Source organism: Sciurus vulgaris, assembly GCF_902686455.1.
Source record: "Sciurus vulgaris genome assembly, chromosome: 1".
Taxonomy (NCBI): Eukaryota; Metazoa; Chordata; class Mammalia; order Rodentia; family Sciuridae; genus Sciurus; species Sciurus vulgaris.
The window spans coordinates 151948818-151961515 of NC_136461.1; the positions used below are offsets into that span (position 1 = coordinate 151948818).

The following is a 12698-nucleotide window of genomic DNA, read 5'->3' on the forward strand; positions in this document are numbered from 1 at the left end:
GGCACGGAATACATCTTTGCATTACACCTTGAACTAGCGTGCTCATATCACCTCTTTTTATTGCATGCACCATAAATGACTATAAAAGTTTGCAAATCTTGCAGAGACCTTGGCAATCAATACTTCAGCAGGAAATTTCCAAAGGGAAGGTTTGGGGGGAAAGGACCTGGTCTATGAGTTTGCTTTTTTGGCACAAGAATCATATGTTGACATTGAGAATTATTAAGTATTTGATTTCCACAATATCTCAGTCAGATGTGTAACAGACACAGAGCAGTTTCAATTTAGATGCTCAATTTGAAATTTTGACTTTGCATTTTTATTAACAGTTAACGGGGTCCGGAACATTCCTTTGGTCCTCCTTACATGAATTGAAACTGGTGCTTCTGATCTGTGACTTGAGCACCATAAAAAAAAAAAAAAAAAAAGAAAGAAAGAAAGAAAAGAAAGAAATTTTTATCTGGGTCAATGTGGGGCCAAGTAGGTGGCCCGCTGAATGCCATGCCTGCAGTTTTAGTGGTTTTTAGTTTCTGATCTCCTCTAAAGGCCAAGCAAGTGTCTGGACCTTTTTTCCTACTTGGGAACGGACTAGTGATAGTGGAGCAATTATTAAACCCTGCACCATGTTTAATCTGCTTGTTCTACTGATTTTTTTTTTTTTCCCTTCTGTTTTATCACATTACATTTTCTTCTCTTTTACCTTGTTAAAAGGTGGGTTCCTTGTAGACAACCTGACAAGGGAAATAACAGGCAGGCGAGGGTACCAAAGTCCCGAGATCTGAGCCTCAATCTGCTATTGCTCCAGGCCGTGTGTGTGTGTGTGTGTGTGTGTGTGTGTGTGTATAGGACCTCAGTGGAAGCACGAGTTGGGAGAGGAGATGAAATGGCCTCGCATCCTCCTTCCTAAGGGACAGTTTTGCAGCACCAGTAATCTGGGCCCTCGCTTTGGGCTATGCTAGGGAGCAAAAGGATTGTGCTTTCGCTGAAACAGAGCGGAGGCCAGGAGAAAAAGCCGGCAGTAAGCTGCCTGCCGGGTGTCTTACGAACCCGCCCCCACCCTACTTTCACCCCCACCCTCTCTGATGGGTCGAGCCCTTCCCCCCAACTCCCAGCTCCTGTGACCGGAATCCCGGCCTTCCCTTCTGATGCATAAAACATTCAGAGGCCTCCAGGGAGTTTTTGAAATTCTGGCGGAGGCTGTTTTATCCGTTGTTTCGCCCCAGGGTCAAACACAGCTCCATCAGTGGAGTTGCGGGACGCACTCAGAAAGACTCCGGACTCTTAATTTCACCTGCGTTCTTGAAAATACGAGTGACTTTGAAGATGTCACTAGGCTCTGCCCAAATTTGAAGAAAAATAGAAAAAAATAAATAAAACGGGAATTGGAGAACTGTATGAGTATTTGTTATTTTTTGTTTTTCCTCCCGCAGGTAAACAAGCAGAGTGGGTGATTATCCGCATGGTGCGCCGGTGCGGGGCGGTGGCCGACTCCAGCATGGGTACCAGAGAGATCGCAGAGGATCGGGTTCTTGAACCTGGTCGGCAGAGGTGGTAGCCGCTCCAACCGCGCTTAGTTATCATCTTGCGATGGTTTTGTGTACAGGGCAAGGGGTCCAGAATTGCCCTCAGAAATAGTCTCTGGATGCTTAAATCAGGAAGACCTTTTTCCCTGAGGCTCATTGCTTCTGCCCGCGCTCTCCCCCACCTCGTGAGCGCTCTGCAGGAGGCCACTGCCTTTAATTAATAGTATTAGAACACTTCCTGGGAGAACCTGGAGTTCTTATCCAGACAACCTGGGTGGCTTTGGGAAAAAAGACATAAATGACATTAAAAAAAGATTACCAAAGCAGAAAGGAAAAGCACAAGCTAAACGAGACATTTAATAGGAAAGTGAAGTAAATGGCGTTTTGATGCCACATTTTTGTGTGGGTGGTTTTAGGTTAAAAGAGCAGATAGGACATAAATACATATAATTTCCCCTTAAGCATCAAGGAGCGAGATGAAACTATATTTTCTGGGAAACTCTCCCTGAAAAATTATCCTGATCTCTTCCTTCTCATTGTTATCCACTCCCCACCCCCACACTGCCAAGCAGCAGGAGACAACTATCCATAGAGCACATTTTTCATCTTCAAGCATTTTAAACCCATGCCATGGAGAATCGTAATAAATTAGCTTCAGGAACAATGTAAGTGATGCTCTAAAGCTGGGTCTTTTGGCATTGGTTTATGTAGTAAAAACTATCAACCTCCAAAACCAAAGCCAACTACTCGTACTTTTTTTCTCTTAATATCTCTCATTCATTCATTCATCTGAAACGACTCCCTTCTATTTCCCAGCTGTGTTGCATAAACTTTTCAGAGATTCTCCTAAATTAAACAAATGCAATCTATCTCATAGACTACAACTAAGAACCAACAGAGTTTACTTTCTTGAATGCCCCACCATTTCTCTCATTCTGTCATCATTAGTGTAAAAAAGAAAATGTTGATTAGAGTCTCTAGCAAAGGTTCTACATAATATGTCAAAATAATTTTTAACACAGAACATGTGATTATTTCCTGGTAGATCAGCGATTCCACCACACATCAATAATAAATTGACCATCCCAAACCAAACCCACTGACATCGCAGATGAACAGCGAATTAAACAGACTTTTGAGTTAAAACACGATTTCTCTGGTGGGAACAAGACATGTCAGGTGTTATTAAAGTTTCTATGAATGAGGAGGGAGCATGTTTATCCCCTCTCAGTGTTTTATGGGGAACTACATATTTGCATTTTGGCAGACAATAAGACAAGTATTCAAGTATCTGGAAATATTTTTAAAGAGAATGTCCACAGGTGATCTGTAAACAACACAACTATGAAAGATTTGCATAATAAATGCAACCCGTTAATTGTAATTCTTCCTCCTCCGCTGTATCTGGACCATTTCTCCGGAGCGACGTGGACAGAGGCTACTTTTCTGACACGGTTTGCAGCTCGCGTGGGCTATGATATCCCAAGAATGTGTTTTGCTCAAGAAGCTCGATTAAAAAAATAGTATATGATCTCTCTCTTTTGTTCTTATTTCAAAACAGCCAACTATATGTTTTTAAAAGTCTTTCAGCAAGATATTCAGAAGAAGGAAACTGAGAAAGTTTAGTAAACCCGACCTAAAAAGAAAAAGAAAAAAACACCTAGTCCTTTGATCTCCTTGGCATTATTACAGTCTTAAAATAACAGCCAATCCCCTGGTTGGAAAAGAAACACCCAACGGATTAAGTTACTATTTATCTCATGAGGATAATTACTTGTTTGACCCGCACTCATTCATTCCTAAAACCACGAAGTTAAATTGCTGAGATAGTTTTAAAAGCCACAGCTCTAACTATATTTCTGGTTAACAAATGTCTGACAAGATGTCCAGCGCATCATGAATGAATCTGAGCATCCTTTCTGGAAGGCGCCTTTCTTGAAGGCGCCTTGGGGATGGGAGGGAGAAAGGGAAGTTTTCCATCAGATACATATGTAAAAACGTACTTAATGAATAAAACCGCAGGTAGCTGGGATGGCCAGGAACGAAAAACTTGTCTCCTTTTTCTTCTCAGAACTCTTGCAGAGCGAGGTGGTTACGATCATCAGAGAAAATTTAACCTCAGCGGCCCAAGGTGCAATTTTAAAAAATGGTTGCGCAGTCCCCTAGTGGTGTGACCGCAGTCCTGCCCCTAGGAACCCATTTAAATCCCTTTAATGATATTTCCGCCCCTTTCTGGACTTCATTGGCTAAGAATTAGATCCGCATTCTAGGGTCAGCAGGCTTCTTTCTGCCACCGCTTGTCCTGAAATACTTCCCCAGCCAGAGGTGACACCGCCCAAGACGAGGCGTGACCCAGAGCGGGGGGAGGGTGACAGCACCCGTGTCGCGGGAAGGGCGCGGTGTCCTGAGGCTGCGGGGAGGAACCTTGCGGGGTTCCACTGGATGCGGGAGGCGGGGGAAGCGGTCAACTCCGGCCGGGAGCCGTCAAGCCGCGGCGCGCCTCGCCCTGATGGTGGACATTTCAGCATGCGGCGTGTGGCAGTTACCGCCTGGAGGCCTCGCAGAGGCCCCAAGACAGCGGCCGCAGTTAAAGGAGGCCGCGGTTTGGGACTTGCTGACCCTCCTGCCTGTCGCCCTGGGGCCCTGGGAACAGGGAAATGAACGCGCCGAGGCGGTGGCGGCCTCGCTGCTTTCAGTTTTCATTGAAGCTGCTGGTTACTGTTTAACATCCCCACCCACGTTTCAGTTTGTTTAGTAAATCGATCGAACTGTGAGAGTCAGGCTGCTGCCCTGTCGCCATTGAGCAAAGCTAATATTCTCCCAGCATATGGTCTAAAATCTTTGCTAGAGATCAAGAAAAACAAACAAACAAAAAACAACAAAATCCTTAAGCCTCCTCTCCCAGAGCCCCACCCCCACTTCCCACCTCCTGACTTTCAGCAAACTTCCCAGGCTCGGAAAAGTGCAGTGCAGGACACCTCTGCTGCTGGGGTGGGTGGGGGGACCTGCAGCTGGGAGATGCGGTGGCTGCAGCGCAGCTGACTGCGACGCGGGAGCTCCGGGAACTGCTCCGCGCAGGTAAGTTTCTCTGCCTGCGCCCAATGCCCGGGGCTGACCGCAGTCCACCGCCCCGGCGGGTGTGGAGCAGGAAGAGTGTCGGTTCCCCTCTGGCGGCTGAAGGAGGGGCGCCCACCCGGGAGGGGCTAAGCCTTAGGACCCCGAGGCCAGGCACTGTTGAAAGCAGATACCCTGAGGCCTTTCACAGCCCGCGGTGGAAGGAAGCAGAAAGGGCTGGAAGGGAGGCTGCGGGGGGTGGGGAGATATGCAAGTCATTCACCCAGGAAAAGAAAAATAGAAGTTGTATTTGTTTGGGTGCAGAGAAAGCTGTGGTGGCTGTCGAGATCACGTGATTCCCAGGTTTCTGTGGGGGGCTCTGAAGGAATATTTTTGTAGCCTGGTACAAGGCCAAGACATATAAATGTCTATGGATCTGTGGGGGAGATATTTGGTCCAGGAGCATCACCCCATGGCCTTTGCTCAAGTGCCTGTGCACCCATTCTCTCCTAGAGAGATATCGGTCTGGGCGTCTTCCCCTGATGCTGTTGGAGGAGATTTCATATATATTATTAAACCATTTTAGCTTCCTTTGGTAGGAAATGTCTTTCTGGAAGCTTAGTTAAAATAAGTAGAAGTTATCATTCTATGTCTAACGGGAAAAAGTCAGAACATCAAAAAATCTTAGAATTAAATATGATAATGCATACCATACATTCTTAAGAATGTTTGAAAAACTAGTGAAAGCACTCCTCTCCGTCATGCAAAACAGCTTTACAAGTTTTCACTTGAGGGTAAGGACTCCAGATACTACAGATTACAGATGCTGGAAAGTTTGTGGGATGTCCTTCCAACCAAGTACCTCATAGATAGCAATATTTTCTGATTTGAAGTAACTTTTTCCTGCTTTGTGTCTTATTTTACGTTTCTTCTCTCTTTTCACGAGCATTTATTCATCCTTAAACTCTTCCTCCTCAGCTACCACCATTTTCCCCTAACAGTCCTCTTGTCCCTACCCTCTCACCACACCTCCCTGTTTTCATCTCTTTTCACTCAGGCCACCTGATGGATGTGTTTGAAACCAGTGACCAAGTAGTGCTGGGCTTCTCTCTGGTACTCTTTGGGGTGAGGGGAAGACAAAAAAGACAGAGGTAGTGAGTGCTGCTAAATAACTCCTTTTTCACTTTTCAAAGTGTTGTGGATATTGACAGCTATTTGGCTTCTACTCATTCCTCTTAACCCCCATTTATAGTCTTACAGAATATGGGAAATTTCTCAACAGGCTTTATGAAGGGACACCCTTTTACTTAAGTATGTCTATTAAGATCTTATAGGCATTTTACTCTGCAATTATGATTAAAAGCAAATGGGATAGTACAAATTATTTTCCGGAATTACTAAACATATTTTTAAGTACACATCGTGCAAACAATAACTTTTATATTTAGCAGCCCGTTTATTTTTAAAACCCTTGTTATTTCTATGATTTCCAGAGGTAATATTAGTTTTTAAAACAGCATGCAAATTTTAGTAAAATATAAAGCAGACATTCCTTCTCATTTCACTCTATGTGTATCTAAGCCCTGTTGAAGTTAGGGTTTATTTTGCTCCAGTCTCCATGTGTATAATCCGGAAATTCTTCTTTCATTGTTTCAAAAATTGAATAATGATTCATATACTAGTATCCTGAAATTTATTTTTCTTTTTAATATTTTTCAAATAATTCTGTGTCTTTATATGACGATCCATTTTTCAATGTTTGTACCCATTGTAGTAAGCCAATCTCCTCTGAATGGTCACTTGGCTTTTTAAATTTTTGAGTACCACACGCAATGATGTTGTGATTATCTTTGATTTGGTACAGCTGAACATTTATCTGAAATGAGAATTGCTGAATTCAGGGATGTTCTCTTTAAATTAGAGATAGTGCAAAAAACCTTTCCTAGTAACCACAGTATACTTAATATTCTTGCAATACTGAATAACAATGATCGATTTAAAATGCTGCCATCTGTTACTGAAAAAAATTGATTTCTCAATATTGGAGTTTAATATTTGAAAGTTATATAAACCCTTCCTGGAACATTTGACTTGAGGAGTTCAAGAATTTTACTTTAAAAATAGGAAGATAATTAAATAAGTTTCAAAATACCATTGTATACTGAACTTGTAAAAGATTCTACTGCATTTGTTACTATTTACATATGTACTGAATAGCTGGAGATATGGTACATGATAGCTGGAGGTACTTGATTAATGAGAATTTCTATATTGCAATCATGTGGACCATTGTTGGCTTAGTAGTTGCTGTTGTGATTTTGTGGTTCTCCATGACAGTGTTTGCCACCTTCATGAAAGAGGATTCACATCACTGGGTTGGAAGCACAGATTTTTGAAATGAGGTATCATAGCTTTGGATTCTTTAAAAGCTATCAGTGCAAACCCAACACTACTAGTTACATGATGCTACATCCTGTGTGGAGTTGCTTCTCTACACCTTCATCCTCCACGTATATAGAGTTGAACAGTTGCTATTGATCCTGCCACTCATGAATAGATATAAGGAATGCTTCAAATATAGTATATGCTCTTATAGGTGAACAAGCTGTTTAAGAAATCAAATGTGTATATTCATATTTTAGGTGATACTTATTAAATACTCAGTGTATACCAGATGTTCTAAGCAATTTACATGCATTTTGTTTTAGATTCTTATAAATAAGTTGATTAAGGTCACATATTTTATAAGGAGTAGAATTGGGGATTCCAGTGTGGGCACATGGCTCTAGGCCACGAGAGTAACCGAAACGGCTCCATGTAGTCATTGGATTTTTTATGGCATAGGGGTGCCCAACTGAGGGAAGAATGAGGGCTGAAACCTTCATACCCCACAGTCAAAGCCATGTCCCCTTGCTCATAGCCGAGTGTTCCTTGGGGAAGGCATTTTTCCAGATCATAAAATGTAAGTTAGCAGCCTCATTTTGGAGGTACCATTTAGAGGAGCTATATGTATACATATATGGGTGTTTGTCTGAGTACCTTTGCATAGCAATGCTGTCTAGCCCATTCACCATGACTATACCTTAAATAGCAGATCTGCCTTACTGACAAGACTTCCTTTCTGTATTTTAAGATATGGTAACAAAGTATGCTCTTTACAAGGTAGAAATAGCTGATAACATCTCCTGTAATATTACTGTGAATGCCTTTCATTTGATCAAGGTGGATTTCTGGAAAATTCAGGAGTTCAATTTTTTTCTTTCTTCATGACACTTTCATTTTGGGGAACATGAAGGTTTTTGAGGATGACTAATTTCATGGTACCTGCAAGGCATGTAAGTGAAGAGATCAAGCATTGTTGTTGGATGGAAAGGTTTTTATCCTTGCTCAGTTATTTGCTAAGTGGAGTGTGGGTTAACTTGTTAACCTCTATAAGGCCCAATTTTCTCATTTTTGAAGTGTATGCAGTTATAATACCTTTATTGTAGAACTGTTGTGATATTTATATGTTATACATAGTAATCAATTCGAATAATGTTTGGCATATATTGAATACTCCATATGTGCTCTGTGTTGCTGTTGTCATGATAGAATGAGATAATGTATATAAAGCACTGCTTGACTTGTAAGTTTTTAGTATTACCTGCTTTTATTAACCCTTTGTCTAGATTATTATATTTGTATAAACAAAAGAAGTGCATACATCTTTAAGAATTTATGGACCCCTAGAAACCAGACCAAACCCTTTTCAGGCCTAGGAGATACAATGATGAATATGATAGTCCTGGACTTCATGGATTTTAAGCTATGTAGAATAGAAAAGATTCACCATGAATATAGCTCAGTGACTTAGAACATAAGCTTTGGAATCATTATGACCTATGTGGAAATTATAGTTCTGCCCTCTGCTAGCTGCATAATTCATAGTAAGTATTTAATGTTTCTGTGCTCCTTTCTGTGAAGTGAGAATAATAATCCTTATTCTCAAAATGTATGTGAAGAAATTATTTTATTACTTAGATTAGGCATTTTATTTGTTTAAGGGCACTTTTTTTTACAAACTTTCTAATATAGAAGAATCACATTTATCTGTGATAATAAATAGTGGACATAGCCAGGTGTAATGGTGTACACCTGTAATCCCAGGGACTCAGGAGGCTGAGGCAGGAGGATGGCAAGGTCGAGGTCAGCCTCAGCAACTTAACAAGACCCTAGCAACTCAGCTAGACCCTGTCTCAAAATAAAAAGTAAAATGGTATGAGGATGTGGCTCAGTGGTTACGCACCCCTGGGTTCAATCCTCAGTGCTACAAAAATAAAATAAAAATATTTTGACTCTTTGAGTATTGCTCAAAGCTTGCTTAATGTGTTGTACTTTGCTTATGCTGACTGAAAATTGTGAAACCTGAAATTTTTCTTTTTTTTTTTGCATTGTTTTCAAACATCATGATTATAGTTTGCAAATAAAGTTAATAAATATTATTTTGGCAGAAATTATAGGGATTGTACTAGGTACCTGGAAGACAAATATAACTAACGCAGTGTCCCCAGCCTCAAACACAAATAATCTACTGGGAGGACCAGCTCATAAAATGATCCAGTATATCAGATGATACAAGATGACAATTAGCATATTACAGTGGAAAACTGACGCACAAAGGATGTACTTAGCTAGAATCGCCTGGGGAGGTTTCATGAAGGGCTAATGGTTTTCCGATTAGAACATTTGAAGTAGGGAAGAGTCAGAAAGGTGTTTGAGGCAAAGGAGATTGCACCTGGAGTGGGAGTCATGACTAGAAATGAAATGGGGAAAGAACATCGAACTGAATTCTGACAATCCTGAATGTAGGCGACAATGATTGGAGCTGTGTTTGCCAGGCAATGGGAAGCCATCAAAAAATTATTATTTCTAACTAAGCCACATATATTAAAAAATCAAAACTCAAAAGTCTTTAAGTAGGTTGGATTATAATTCCTTCCTTCCTTCCTTCCTTCCTTCCTTCCTTCCTTCCTTCCTTCCTTCCTTCCTTCCTTCCTTCCTTCCTTCCTTCTTTCCTTCCTTCCTTCCTTCTTTTCTTCCTTCCTTCCTTTCAGATTGGCAGCATTTTGGAGGATGGATTAAAGAGGTAGAGACAAGAGACAAGGGAAAGAATGGAAACCTTTCACAACAATACATTGATGATGAAAATGAGAGAAGTGGATAGAATCTAGAAACATTTGAAGGTCTTTAAACTAAATTTAAAGACTTAGAGTATGCAAGATGAGGGAATGGAAGTCATTAAAACTAACCCTAAAGCCCATATATTATATATATATATATATATATATGTATATATATATATTTATATTTATATGTATGTTTTAGTTTTCGGTTTGCACAATATCTTTATTTTATTTTTTTATGTGGTGCTGAGGATAAAACCCTAGGGCCTCGCTTGTGCCAAAACAGTGCTCTACCACTGAGCCACAACCCCAGCCCCAAATCACATATATTCTTAAAGATTGCACAAATGGTCAGTGATCATTTATAGTCTTTCAATTACTATATTCTTAGAAATTGTTCATGTTTTAATATTTAGTTTGTATAGCAAAACTAAAGTTCGTTTGTTCATTTGAGTCATGTTGTAAGGTAAGTAGGAAGAATATTGTTTTTCTATTTTGGCTTCTTTTCAGCAAAGTAATTATTTCTCCTGTTCCTCCTCCTCCTCCTCCTCTTCCTCCTTCTCCTTCTTGTTCTAATTAGTTGTACATGACCGTGGAATGCGTTTATACATTTTGATAGATCATACATAAGTGGAGTGTAATCTCCCATTCCCCTGACTGTACATACTGTAGGATCACATGGGTCATGCAGTCATATATGTACACAAGGTAATAATGTCTGTTTCAGTCTACTGTCCTTCCTACCCCCATACCCCTTCCCCTCCCTTCACTCTCTCTTCTCTACCTAATATAAAGTAACTCTATTCTTCCCTAGGCACCCCCACCCCACCCCTTATGGTTAATTAACATCTGTATATCAGAGAAAACATTCGGCCTTTGATTTTTTGGGGTTTTGCTTATTTCACTTAGCATGATATTTCCCAACTCTATCCATTTACCAGCAAATGCCATAATTTCATTCTTCTTTAAAGCTCAGTAATATTCCATTGTGTATATATACCACAGTTTCTTTATCCACTCATCTATTGAAGGGCATCTAGTTTGGTTCCACAATCTAGCTATTGTGAATTAAGTTGCTATAGACATTGATGTAGCTGCTAGTATACTGATTCTAAGTCCTTTGGGTATAGGCCAAGGAGTGGGATAGCTGGGTCAAATGGTGGTTCCATTCCAAGTTTTCTGAGGAATCTCCATGCTGCTTTCTGTAATGATTGAACCATTTTGCATTCCCACCTGCAATGTACAAGTGTACCTTTTTCTCCACATCCTTGCCAACATTTGTTATTGCTTGTATTCTTGAAAATTGCCATTCTGGTTGGAGTGAGATGAAATCTTAGAATAGTTTTGATTTGCATTTCTCCAATTGCTAGAGATGTGTAATTATTATTTCTAACCAGAATTTTTACAATCACCAACTGTTCTCCCTTTGTAGTCTTATGGGCCTCTGGTCAGTTCCTGGATAGCAGAGTGATATGCAGAAAAGAAACTCAAACATTTTATCTTTTCTCCATTTAAAACTATCTGTTAATTTTGTAATGCCTTTAGTCTCAAATCCAAGTGTATTCATATCACTAGACCGTGGAATGTGATTCATGAGTTCTACTCCATACCTCATCTCTCTTTGCTTGAAATTCCTTACTTCAGGCTTCAGGTGGAATAATAATTCTTCTTTAGTTCCTCAAAACCCTGTGTCTGTGACATCAAATGTGCTGCTTCTACTTACTGGAGACTTCTCACCACCATCTCTGGTATTTTTCACCTGACTCCATCCTTCCAAGCCTATTTCCACTTACCTCCCTCAAAATACCTCTTTTAAAAACTCCCTTTACCTTCTGTTCAAATATTCCAATTTAATTAAATCTTATTCCTTCTCTGTCATGATTCTTATCAATTTTTAACACATCACAGTACAGTTTCATGTTTGATGATCCTTCATTGATGGGCATTTTATTGAAATGTGGTTAGTATGTGTACACTGAGTGAACAATGGTGATGGAGAAGGGAAATAAAATATCAATAATAGAATTAAAACATTTATTAAGAATCTTATGTGCAAACACTACATTCTATGCAGTGGATTAAACAATTAAAAATTAAAGAAGACAATTAAAAATTGTCTTCTAAGGTCCTCATGTCTGGGGATGTATATAAATAATGATTATTCACTGTGACAAAAGGAATTGTTGAGTATTGGGGAAGTGTTAGAGAAGTCTAATGTGAGACTTACTTTTCCTGGAGTTGTTTACATGAGAGATAATTATGGATTCTTTATTTTTGTCAGATTTACTTAAGATAAAATTTACATTCTGTAAAAATAGTTTTATGTACACATTTTAGTGAATTTTGATGAATGTACACAGTTGTGTAACCCTAACATAACAAAGATTTAGAACATTTTGCATCCCACTCTTCAAGTTCCCTGGGCCCTTTTGTAGTCAGCCACCTTTAAACTCCGCAGGCAACCACTGATCTGATTCTGTCCTGAGTGCTACTTTTTCCAGAATAACATATAAGTGGAATCATATAATATGAAGTGTTCAGGTAGAATACCTCAAGTGGAGGATTTTGTGTCTTGTTCTTTTAAATTGAGCATAATTACTTTCGAATTCATTCATCTTTTATCTATCAAGAGTTTGTTTCTTTGAAAATATCTCAGACTTACAATGAGAAATAACTGATATATAATCAAGTGTATATACTTAAAGTTGACAGTTAAAATAAGTTTTCACATGTGAATATACACTTGAAACCACCTCACAATAGAGATAACAGATATTTCAAACACAGCGCAAGTTCCGTCAAGTTCTTTGGTAAATCTTTCATCCCTGCCCCAAGGCAATCATTGATCTATTTCAGTTCCTATAGGTTAATTTGTATTCTCTAGAATTTTATATCTTTGAGATCATACACCCTTCTTTTCTGTCTAGTTTCATTCATTCAGCCTAATTATTTTGAGATG

General features: G+C 39.7%; 1 protein-coding gene across 7 annotated transcripts in view; it reads left to right on the forward strand.

The window, feature by feature from the left end:
• The first annotated feature begins 2785 nt into the window (after positions 1-2785).
• The window catches only part of HNF4G (hepatocyte nuclear factor 4 gamma), a 135134-nt gene continuing 125221 nt past the window's right edge, over positions 2786-12698 (forward strand). For all 7 annotated transcript variants that reach the window (XM_079106370.1, XM_079106369.1, XM_079106373.1 and 4 more), the window contains exon 1: positions 2786-4601. The gene's annotated coding sequence lies outside the window, so the exon portion shown is untranslated. The remainder of the gene's footprint in view (positions 4602-12698) is intronic.